Genomic DNA, 12511 nt, shown 5'->3' with positions numbered 1-12511 from the left:
TTGATCCTGCCAATCCATGAGCATGGGAGATCTTTCCATCTTCTGAGATCTTCTTTAATTTCTTTCTTCAGAGATTTGAAGTTCTTATCATACAGATCTTTCACTTCCATAGTTAGAGTCACACCAAGGTATTTTATATTATTTGTGACTATTGAGAAGGGTGCTGCTTCCCTAATTTCTTTCTCAGCCTGTTTATCTCAAGTTATTTTCAAACCACTTTCAGATCCCTGCTAACCTGGAAGAGCCTAGAACCACCAGCCTTTGGGAAACTGAGAGACTCAGGGTGCTAAGGTGCTGGTGGTGTCACAGGGAAACTTTCATGTCAACATATTCATGTACAAAAGGAAGCCCCCTTCTGTCACTTCCGGGGGGGGGGGGGGAGTGTCCCATTACCAACACCTCCAAGCTGCAATCACGGAAAACCAGCACCACCTTTGTCCTTAACGCAAAACAACATGTCTTGTTTCCCCAGTCTCGGAAGACCTAAGGTGGTGGGTGTTAGCCACTGCGCCCCCATCTCAGGCAAGCTGTGAGCACCCCGAGAAATGATGATGAATCCACTCTGATAACAGGGATGAATAAATCAATAACCATTCTGAAAAGCAAATACACCCTGCTGGAGTGAAGGAAAAGGGAGATGTATCCTGGGCAGCGAAACAGAAACCGGAACCGGAAGCCCAAACAGATACCGGGATTTTCACAGCATGGATGAGACAGATCGAGAGGTGCTCCTGAGACCTGGACCACACAGCTAGATTTTTGGGTAAACTTTAGCATACCATTTCAGAGCTCAGATCCTGCTTTATTTTGAAATAGAGTTTTCTGGAACCCAGGTACATCTTTATTTCATTGGCATCAGTTGCTTAAATTTTAAAAATTATTTATTTATTTTATGTATATGAGTACATCATTGCTGTCTTCAGACACACTAGAAGAGGGCGTCAGACCCCATTGCAGATGGTAGTGAACCACCATGTGGTTGCTGGGAACTGAACTCAGGACCTCTGGAAAAGCAGTCGGTGCTCTTAACCGCTGAGCCATCTCTCTAGCCAGTTCCTTAAAATTTAAGGTCTTGCATGGAAAACAAACAAACAACACCTCTCCCCCAAACAACTAAAAACAAAATTTGATTGCTCCTGGAATTCCACACTGGGAGTCCCAAGCCGCTGGCTTTTCACAACCCCGAAGTCCTCCTTTGGAATCAGGGGTGGTGTCTCCGTAGTGGCTTTGGCCAGCCTTTTCAGCTGCTCTTTCCTTCTCTGGTACTCCAACCCTTCTAAAGCAGGACAGTCTGTGAAGTTGGGAGAGCAAGCCTTTCTCTTCACCCACATGGCTTCCTTTGGAAGCAGATTCGCCCTTTCTGCCTGGGCCCCTATGGTCATGTCCGGAGCTCACCAGCTCACAACAGAGATGCCCTGCGCTGGTAAATCAGAAGCACAGAATCCCAAGAGCCATTGCTTCCATTACAATTACACGCTCATCTATCTGACTTTGGGAAAAGCTGGGGTTGGAGGCCTTTAGTTGGGGTGGCGGGGGTGGAGGAGTGGGGGACGAGGAGTGGGGGTGGCAGGATGTGTGTGGCAGGGGATGGGGTTGGTGGGGGGGGAACCACCCAAACTCTGGTGAATTGGGCTTTCTGGGAAAGAACCCTCCAGCTGGTGACCATGCCCTGCACATGCGCACACTGTGCTGCCCTGAGACGGCTCCCCTGCCAGACGCTAGGGTCGTTCCCTATGTGGCTCCTCTCTTTCTCAGTCTTCCTGATTGCTTTTACAGTCTAGTTAAAGGATGGATAAGGCAAGCACAAAGGGAAATGGGAAAGAAAATACGAAAAGAAGACATCGGAACTCCTTCCATGCTGTTTCTTCAGGAAAGTTCCTTTCTGAGGAGCCAACCATGGTTTTGTTTGCTGGATATCTTTCCAGAAATGTGATGAACTGACCCATCAGGAGTTTTTGTGGTGTCAGTGGATGCGAGCTTATGGCGTGTGCATACACACATTAATAAATATTGCATGATAATATGCAGCCCACCATAAGGCTGCTATACTTCCCGAACTGTGTTAAGTACTTTATACATTCAGTACACTGTTACTGCCCCCATTCTGAGGTCCTGATCAACAAGGAATCTCTCCACCATTGCAGAACTCTCTCCTGGGAGAGACAGAATTCATATCCCAGCAGGCTGGTTTGCAATTCATCTCCCCAAACATTGCCTCTGCCCAGGTGCAGAGGAAGGGATCTTCGTTTGGCAAGCTCCTGGTCAGCGCCAGGAACCCATGACTCACGGTCCCAGAAAGCACAGCAAGAGCTGATGGATAGTAGGCAAAGCGGTCCTGGCCTGCCCTTGGCTCCCTTTGTCTGCAAATAACCATTTGCAGAGTTTAATTAACAGCACACTTGCAGGAAGGCCAAGAACAACAGGAGCTCCGTGGGTAGATGCCTTGGGGTTGGAAATCCGGACTGGAAGGCCTTTGTTTCCATCTTTCAAACGACAATGATTAGCAAGAGGGCGGAGCTGTGCTAGCTAGGTCTGGGCAGGAGAGGGGTATAGATTAATTACACAGATGGATCGCTTTGCTCAGAAAAAAAAGCCAGTGATGGTTTGATGGAGTGACTTCTGCAGCCATAAAATCAGGAGATAGATGGCTCTCTCTGAGCCAAATGGGAGCCCTGACGAAATTGACCTTATGTCCAAAAGTAAAAATGATCTGAATGAGTTTCACCAGGTGGGAGGGAGTCACCGCCTGATACTTTCAAACAGTGATTCCTTGCCAAAGATGCTGGACTCAACTGTCAAACTAGGGACAAGTTCTCTTGACAGACTGCCTGTGAGCCTGCAGGAGGAACACTGCTCCCGGGCACACAGAAGATTAGAATGGAGGGTCAATACCTTGAAAAAGACCTTTGTGTGCATGAGGGATTAGGGAGAAGGCTGTGGGGTGTCTGCTTATTTTATAGTCAAGATATATCTTTAAACTCAATTTATCTCGTGTCCCTATCCAGAAGCAAGCTGTGACCCGCTCTGCCCTATGGGGGATATGTTTTGCCCCATGGAGGGTACGAATATACCCACTGAGGATGCAGACAGGTTACTCTCTGTACTGGCTGGTTTTGTCTGTCTTGACACAAGCTGGAGTTATCACAGAGAATGGAGCCTCCCTTGAGGAAAATGCCTCCGTGAGATCCAGCTGTGAGGAGTTTTCTCAGTTAGTGATCAAGTAGAGGAGGGCCCATTGTGGGTGATGCCATCCCTGGGCTGATAGTCCTGGGTTTTATAAGCAAGCTGAGCAAGCCAGGGGAAGTAAGCCAATAAGCAGCATCCCTCCATGGCCTCTGCATCAGGTCCTTCCTCCAGGTTCCTGCCCTGTGTGACTTCCAGTCCTGACTTCCTTTGGTGATGAACAGTAACGTAGAAGTGTAAGCTGAATAAACCCCCTCTACCCCAACTTGCTTCGTGGTCATGATGTTTTGTACAGCAATAGAAACCCTTATTAAGACACTGTCCTTCGGGCCAGAGTTTACCAGAGGCGTCAGCCTTACCAGGTGTATTAGTCAGGGTTTTACTGCTGTGAACAGACACTATGACCAAGGCAAGTCTTATAAAAAAACAACATTTAATTGGGGCTGGCTTACAGGTTCAGAGGTTCAGTCCATTATCATCAAGGTGGGAGCATGGCAGTATCCAGGCAGGCATGGCGCAGGAGGAGCTGAGAGTTCTATGTCTTCATCCAAAGGCTGCTAGTGGAAGACTGACTTCCAGGCAACTAGGGTGAGGATCTTATACCCACACCCACAGTGACACACCCATTCCAACCAGGTCACACCTATTCCAACAAGGCCACACCTTCAGATGGTGCCACTCCCTGGTCCAAGGATATACAAACCATCACACCAGGGTTGCTAGGCAGGTGCTTCACTGTTTGCAATTTTCATGAAGGGCACTGACATTGGGAATAAACTGAAGAGACAGATAGAGACTCAGAAGTATGAGGGCCTGGGTGAAGGCCAGGGCTGGGTGAACTACTGGCTAATGACAAGAACTTGATGAGCTGAAGTCTTTGAGCCTCATTTATGCCAGTTTTTTTAGGAGGATTAATGGTCTCCCTCCACCCCCCGACATGATATCAAGATGGAGACAGAGAGCTTGGATGTCATTTGTAAGCCACAATGCACCTTGAGAAGTTGAGAAGACCATTTAGCACAATGTCGGGGCAGGACATACCTAAGAGAGGTTGTCTGCTTCTGGTCCTACACATACTGCTTTTGGATTTTTTCTTTTGTTTCACTATGCTAATGAATATACATAAAATCTATCACTGGGTACCTTTTTAATCCTTGGCCCAGGTCTTGTCAATTCTGAGAAAAGGTCTCACAGGAACTCTAGTTTGTAGCATTCTTGTAACCACATTTAAAACGATTGGCATGTTCTACGGTTTGAATATGACATAGCCTTGGCAGGCCCATGTGTTGACCTTCTGGGCTCTGACTGGTGGCTCCGTATAGAAGGAGATGAATAGTTTAGGAAATACAACCTGGTTGGAAGAGTTAGGCCCCTGGGGGGAGGTGCCTTTGAACATTATCGTCTACAATACCTTCTTCTTCTCTCTCTGCTCGCGATGCTCTGCTCAAATGCATGGGGCCAAGAACCAGGGACTTAAACTTGTGGAACCATGAGGCAAGCACATTGTTTTTTCCTCCTTTAAATCTGTTCTTTAAAATGAAGTTTTAAAATGTATGTCTGTGTGTCTTCTGTGTCCATACCATGTGTCTGTGTGTGCTCAGAGAGGCTATAGGAGGGCATCAGATCCTCTAGAGCAGGCGTTCTAGGTACTTTCGGGCTGCCTGATTGTTGGGAACCAGATTGAGGTCCTCTGGAAGAGCAGAGAGCACTCTTCATCTCTGAGCCATGTGTCCAGCCCCATAAAGTGGTTCGTTGAGGAAGTTGGTCCTAGCCACAAGAAAGAATGACTGACACAGTGCCTCTTACTTGTATAAAATAATGGCTTCCATCCGATTTCAGACATGCAGATAACGCACATCAATCATACTTGCCAACACCTTTCCTCTCTCCCCTCCCTCCCCATGCCACTTTCCTCATCTCTAATAGATGCCACCCACTTTCATGCCATCTTCTTTTTAGCTATCTTCCCTCTAGAGTCCACGTATGAAATAACATCATGATATCTATCTGAGTCTGGCTTACTCTACTTGGAGGCCAATCCATTTTCCTACAAGTGGTATGATTTGATTCTTCGTTGCTCAACAACGCCAGTGCTGTTTATCCGTCCATCTGTGGATTCCATAACTGCAATATGGTGAGTCGTGTCACAATACGTGCGGGTGTTGTAAGTCCCTCTGCTGTACTGCTGACTTGGAATTCTCTGGGGATACACCCAGGAGCAGTACAGCTGAAATGTCACCATCGTTCTATTTTTAGCATCTCGAGGAACCGCCCACTGGTTCCATAGTGGCTGATGTACTTGACATTCTAACCTTCAGTGTAGAAGGCTTTCTACCCCCACCTCCCACAGTTTTTCAGGATCTGTTGATATTTGTTTTCTATATTTTTTAAAGTTATTGCTGGGACGTGTGCAATTCTTAATATTGCAAGAATGTGCATCCTTGAAGATTTGTTTTTAATTATGTGTGTGTGCGCCTGTGTTTGGATATGTGCATGTGAATGGAGGGGGTCCTCAGAGGCCAGGAAAAGGCATCGATCCCTTGGAACTGGCGTCAGAAGATGTTGCGAGCCACCCAGTGTGGGTGCTATGAGCTAGACTTTGCTCTTCTGGAAGAATGGTGTGCATTCTTGACTACTGAGCCGGGTCTCCAGCCCTGCCCCATCCTGGTTTGTTTTCCTTATGACAGCTATGCCAATGGGTGAGATGGAATCTCAGTTTTGAGTTGCATTTTCCTGACACTGAAAGAATCTGAACATTTCTTTCGATCAGTGATTCTCAATCTTCCCAATGCTGCAGCCCTTTAATATAGTTCCTTATGTTGTGGTGACTCCCAACCATAAAATTGTTTTTGTTGCAACTTTGTAACTATAGTTTTGTTTTATATGAATTATAATGTAAATATCTGATATGCAGGGGATCTGACATGCAACCCCTGTGAATGGGTCAGTCTACTTCTGAAGGGGTCATGACCCACAGGTTGAGAACCACTGTTTAGGTGATTATTGTCAGCGCATGCTTCTTTTGAGAAGTGTTTGTTCAGTTCATGTGCCCATTGCTAGCTGAATTGTTTGGTTGTGTAGTGTTGTATCTCCTTAACTCTTTATATATTGTGGATCTTAAGGGTCAGTCAGTTGAATAGCTAGGAAATTTTTCTCCCACTTTCTAAGCAGTCTCTTCAATCTGCTATATTTTCTGTTGTGCAGAAACTATTTAACTAGTGACCAGTTCTGGAATTATTTCCTGTGTTACTAGAGTTCTAGTTAGGAAAATTTTTCCTGTGCCAAAATCTTGAAGTGTTTATTATTTTCCTGAAGTACTTTCTTTTTTTAGATTTATTTCTTTTATGAGTACACTGCTGCTGTCTTCAGACACACCAGAAGAGAGCACTGGATCCCATTACAGATGGTTGTGAGCCACCATGTGGTTGCTGGGAATTGAACTCAGGTCCTCCGGAAGAGCAGTCAGTGCTCTTAACTGCTGAGCCATCTCTCCAGCACCCCTGTTCCACTTTCAAAATTTCAAATTGTAGGTTAAGATCTTTGATCCATTTAGTCAATTTTTGTACAGGGTAAGAGTATGGTTCTAGCTCCCACCTTCAACATGAGGATATACAGGGTTTTTTTCTACCATTTTGTCGAAGAGCAGTGTTTTCTCCAGTGTGTGTTTGGGGTACCTCTGACTACAGACAGACAGGTGACTGTGGATGGGTAAGTTTATTTCTTCATCCTGTTATGTTGCTCTAAATGTCTGTTTTGTGCCTGTACCACAGGTTTTGTTACTATGACAACAGTACTACACTGTAGTATGATTTGACGTCCAGAGAGTGAAATGCTTCCAGCATCATAGCTATTTTTTACTCAGAATTGCTTTGTCTGAGTATTTTATTTATCTTTGGGTATTTTATGCTGCAACATGCATTTCAGGGTTGTTCTTTCTAGCTCTATAGAGAACTTCGTGAGTTTTGAAGGATTTCGTGGAACCTGCACTTTGCGCTCGCTAGTGTGACCGTTCTAACAACAGAACAATAGTAGTTCTGCCAATCCATGGACATCCGATGTCTTTCTGTCTTCAATTCTTCCAACCTCCTCCTTCAGTGCGGCATAGTTTCATCAGTGGAGATCTTCCATCTCTTCGGGTATGCTGATTCTTAACGATTTTATTTTAGAGAGGAAAACTGTTGATAACAGGGCTTTTAAACATTCTCGGTAATTTTCATGCCAATATATCTTAGAAGTTCCTGATTTTGGAGGCCGACAGCATAGTCTGGTGCTGACTTTGTCTGACACTTCTAGGCATTTTCTTGGTGAAGTGTTTGCAGACTTCCATTCATAAGATCGCATCATCTGCAGTCACGCACACTTGAACTTCTTCCTTCCTTTGTACTTGTATCCCTTTTCCCTTGGTTTTCTTGTCTGATTTCTCTGACTGAATTTTTTTAAGCATTTATTTTATTTTATTTTATTTATTATTTTACTTATTCACTTTCCCTCCTGGTCACCCCCTCCCATAATCTTTGCCCCTATTCCCCCTCCCCTCTCCTCTGAGTGGGTGCCTGCCCCTGCCCCCAGGTATACCCCCATCCTGATACATCAAGTCTCTGTGAATCTAGGCTACTTCTCTCCCACTGATGCCAGACAAGGCAGCCCAACTGGTAGAACATATCCCACATGCAGGCAACAGCTTTTGGGACAGCCCCTGCTTCAGTTATTTAGGACCCACATGAAGACCAAGCTACATATGAGCAGGGAAGCCTAGATCCAGTCCATGTATATACTTTGGTTGGTAGTTCAAACTCTGAGAGCCCTAAGGGTCCAGGTTAGATGATTCTATTGGTCTTCCTGTAGAGTTCCCATCTCCTTTGGGACTGCAATCCTTCTTCCTTTTCTTCCATAAGAGTTCTCAGGCTCCACTCTCTATTGGGCTATGGGTGCCTCTGAGTGAATCCGAACTATGCAATGGCTTCTAAGTGTACAACTCCACAGCACTGAGTGGATTGTCACTACTGGGCAGATGTCACTGTTTCCATATCTGCAAGCTTCCATCATCCCAAACTGAGACTCTGTAGCCATCAAGTAACTCCTCCACTGCTGGCCCATCTGTAACAGTTTCTCTGTGCAAACACCTTATATTGGTAGGCTCATATAATATTAGCTCTTTTTAAGAAAGATTTATTTATTTTATGTATATGAGTACACTGTAGCTGTACAGATGGTTGTGAGCCATCATGTGGTTGCTGGAAATTGAACTCAGGACCTCTGTTCACCCTGGCTCCACTCGTTCTGGCCCAAAGACTTATTTATTATTATGTGTAAGTATGCTGTAGCTGTCTTCAGACACACCAGAAGAGGGCGTTAGATCTCCTTACGGATGGTTGTGAGCCACCATGTGGCTTCTGGGATTTGAACTTAGGACCTCTGGAAGAGCAGTCAGTGCCCTTAACCGCTGAGCCATCTCTCCAGCCCCTAATCTTAGCTCTCACATGCCTGGTTTATTACATATCATGTGTTTTCAAGATTTATCCCTGTATTAGAGCATATATCACAATCTCCTTTTAAGGAAGCATGTTATCCCACACATAGAAATATACAGAGATACAACAATGCATATACACATGCTTGCATTACCCACCGACATTTTGTTCAGCTCCTCAACTATTGCTAGACATTTACGTTCTCCCACCTTTTGGCTGCTGTGTGTGATGCTGTTGGAAACGTGGTAGCAGGAATCTGCTTGCATCTCTCTCTGATTCTTCTGGGTGACCGAGAGTGGAGTTGCTGGATCATATGTTCAGCGCTAGATTCTATATTTAACTTTCTGGGGACCTGCCAAACTGTTTCCCAAGCAGCTGTGGCATTCTACGTTCCGGCACCCCGATGCACAGCCTTTCCACACTCTCCGGACCAGTTGTTACTTTCCGTTTCCTTTTTCTCTTTTGAGACTAGCCATCCTAGTGGGTGGGAAGTAGCAGCCCCTCTTGTTTGGAAGGATATCAGATACAGCTTCCTGTGCTGAGCTACCTACCCAAGAGTAGATAAGGTGGGCTGCCTACACTGGACTCCTGGCACAGTAAGAATCAGACATGCATGCAAGTTGTTACCGCAAGACCTTCCTACAAAATAGGTTTTCCAGTGAGGACCTGGGTCCTGCACCTGGGAACATAGACAGTGACAGTGTTGGCTATCTAGTCAATTAGCCGCCCACTATTCTTTCTCTCATCAGTGAGGCCACATTTATTGAGCATCTATTTGGGGGGGGAGGGTGTACTAAGAAGCAGGGAGGGGCTGCATTAAATACTTTTGCAAGATTATTCTCCAAAGATACCTCAGAAATGCTCTTGTCCAACACATGTCCTGTTCAGGAATGTTTTCTAAATGTAAAGAGATGGGAATAGGTCCCAGGCTTCCAAATCAGCAATTGGTCAGAAAGGATTATAGCCCAAGCCAGGAGAAAAAGCCCCTCTACATCTTGTTGGGAGTGGAGTTAAAACAAGGGTGTACTGGCTAGTTTTTTGTGTCAACTTGACACAGGCTGGAAGGAGCTTCAGTTGGGGAAGTGCCTCCACGAGATCCAGCTGTAAAGCATTTTCTCAATTAGTGATCAAGGTGGGGAGGTCCCCTTGTGGATGGTGCCATCTCGGGGCTGGTAATCTTTGTTCTATAAAAGAGCAGGCTGAGCAAGCCAGGGGAAGCAAACCAGTAAGAAACATCCCTCCATGGCCTCTGCATCAGCTCCTGCTTCCTGACCTGCTTGAGTTCCAGTCCTGACTTCCTTTTGTGATTAACAGCAATGTGGAAGTGTAAGCTGAATAAACCCTTTCCTCCCCAACTTGCTTCTTGGTCATGATGTTTGTGCAGGAATAGAAACCCTGTCTAAGACAAAGGGCAAGCATTTTCTTTCTTACGTGCATGTTCTTTTCTTACAGCTCACTCCACAGTCCAGCCACTTGATCAGCCAGTGAGATTTGAATGCAATAAAGCAAGTGTAGTAGACTTGATCAGATAAGTCCAAGTCCCTTCCACTGTGATAACCTCTCATAAGAACATCACACACACACACACACACACACACACACACACACACACACACACACGGGTCGCTTGTGAAGAGAGATACCACTGACTTGGAGTCTGAGAGCTGTGCACAAGTGTATTTGATTTCACTCTGGGAAGAATTCCAAAGGACAGAATTTGGAGGATTTATGAATACCATAATGTCTGTGCAATTGGATTTCATCGAAAAACACAGGCTCATTTTCTACCTCGTGCTGGGATCTTTCAATTATATTAAGGGGCAAGAGAGAGAAATGGAAACAGTGGCCGGAGTGTAATTTAGAGATAGAGTTTTTGCATCTGTTTATTTTTTTCTCTGGTTAGTGTTCAAACCTGCAGTCAGCGGGGCTGACTGGCAGTATCATTCCCTAAAGTCATGGTCACTTCTAGAATGTCTAGGTAAATTCCAAAGCCACACAAAGGAAGAAGAGAGGCCCTGCCCACTGCTACCAGGGAGGAGAGAGTCTTGTTTTTCCTGGAGCTGGGTGGGGAACCTGCAAGAATTTTCTCTATCTTTGCCTGAGCCATCAGAACATCTGAGATGACAGCTGGAACATAAGATTAAGTATGATTCCACTGAGCTCCCTATAACTTGGATGCCGACGATCTCAGCTTCCCATCCCATCTGTAATCTCGATGCTTTATCTTATCACATATTTTACTGTCATTTTATGTACCTGGGAGTACTTTGCAGACGTAATTAATGTCTTCAATGTATGTAAGGACTTTTGTGTAAAGATTATGATGCTCAAAAAGATCTTCCTTTCTTTCTTTCTTTCTTTCTTTCTTTCTTTCTTTCTTTCTTTCTTTCTTTCTTTCTTTCTTTCTTTCTTTCTTTTCAGAGTGCTCCAAGACCTTGGCAGTGTGTTAGGACCTTGAAGGGGAGCAGAGGGCTGGAGATCAAGCCACCAGCTCACATCCAGGGTAAGTGCATGACACAGCTCTCTTTGTGTATCCTGTATCCTGGCTCAGGGCCCTGTTTGGAAGCCTCTCTCAACACTGGCATCTTCTTTCTGTCCCTTTCCTATCAATCTGGACCTGTCCCTCCAATGGTTTCTGCCTGGCTTCCAGATGCAGCCCCAACCAGCATCTTCAGGTCAACCTGGTCCCACCCATCATTTCAATCCTGGCTCAGACTGATCCTACAGCAAGGGCCTAGATGCCTTCCTCTGCATATATAACAGAGCCTGCATGTTTTAGAAATATTTGCAACACATGGGCGTTTTAAAATAATTAGTAAGCCATCGGCTAAGCTTAATATTAAATGAAATGCAATCCTGATGAAAAACACCCAGCCGGCTGAGATTACTGTCTTTTCAACTAATTCAGGATTCAGCAGGCTTAGTAGAAAAGGGAAGCAGCCACAGGAAAGCAATTGGTAAACAGATCTCGCAGGGGAGTCTGAGATTGCATAATGTGATCTAACTAGGGGTGGGATGCTTGCTGTCCCTTTCAGGATCTGGAGCAATGAGAGCAGTTATCTAGCTCAGCCAGTTTGTACCCTGCAAAGGCGGGTGGGGCCCAGTCACTGAACCCCTGCAGAATAACTGAGACCAAGGCAGTTCTGAGACGGATTTCACACGCCTTTGGAAATTTCTGTCCCTACCTGAAATAGAGGTGAGTCACGTGAGAGCTTGAGACAGGCAGGAAGAACTTGGGGGTGCTCTCTTGGGCTGCACAAGCAGGCCTCTTCTGGTTTTGCTTCTCAAGATTACTCTCTGGACCTGGAAGACTGAGTTCTGTGGCAGCAATATGAGGAGTGGCTTTGGAACCCAATCTAAAATGCTTTGTTTCTATGCATCTGAGAAGAGCCTATTTTACAGCGTGAGAAAAGATCCAAGTGGTGCCTTTAGAAAGAAAGAGAATAGCTCAGAATAACAGGAGGGTACCAGGGGATCGAACATGCAGCCTTGAACGTGTGTGAGGCAGGAACCCTGGCACACACAGCCACACACTGACATGCACAGGCACACAAAGGCCACATGGAGCTGGGCACACAGACCTACCGATTCCTTCAGGCAAGCTGATCTGAAGGTTAAAGCTCCACTAGCCTCTGACCTCTAGGGCATATTTATACAGAATCATGAAAAGTGGCACTTGTCAGGAATAATTACCCAAGAGATTACATCCTTCTTTACTTTGGGAGTTCCCTGCACATCTCCTATCAGCCATTTTGTGCTGATCCAGAGACTTCCTTCCCCAGCCCTCATGTCCTAAGTCAGCCATATTTTAGCTGACTCATACCTGATATTTATATCAACACCGTGTGGACTAAACA

The sequence above is a fragment of the Mus caroli genome, chromosome 8 (assembly GCF_900094665.2).
Source record: "Mus caroli chromosome 8, CAROLI_EIJ_v1.1, whole genome shotgun sequence".
Taxonomy (NCBI): Eukaryota; Metazoa; Chordata; class Mammalia; order Rodentia; family Muridae; genus Mus; species Mus caroli.
Note: the sequence above shows the minus strand (reverse complement) of the source record.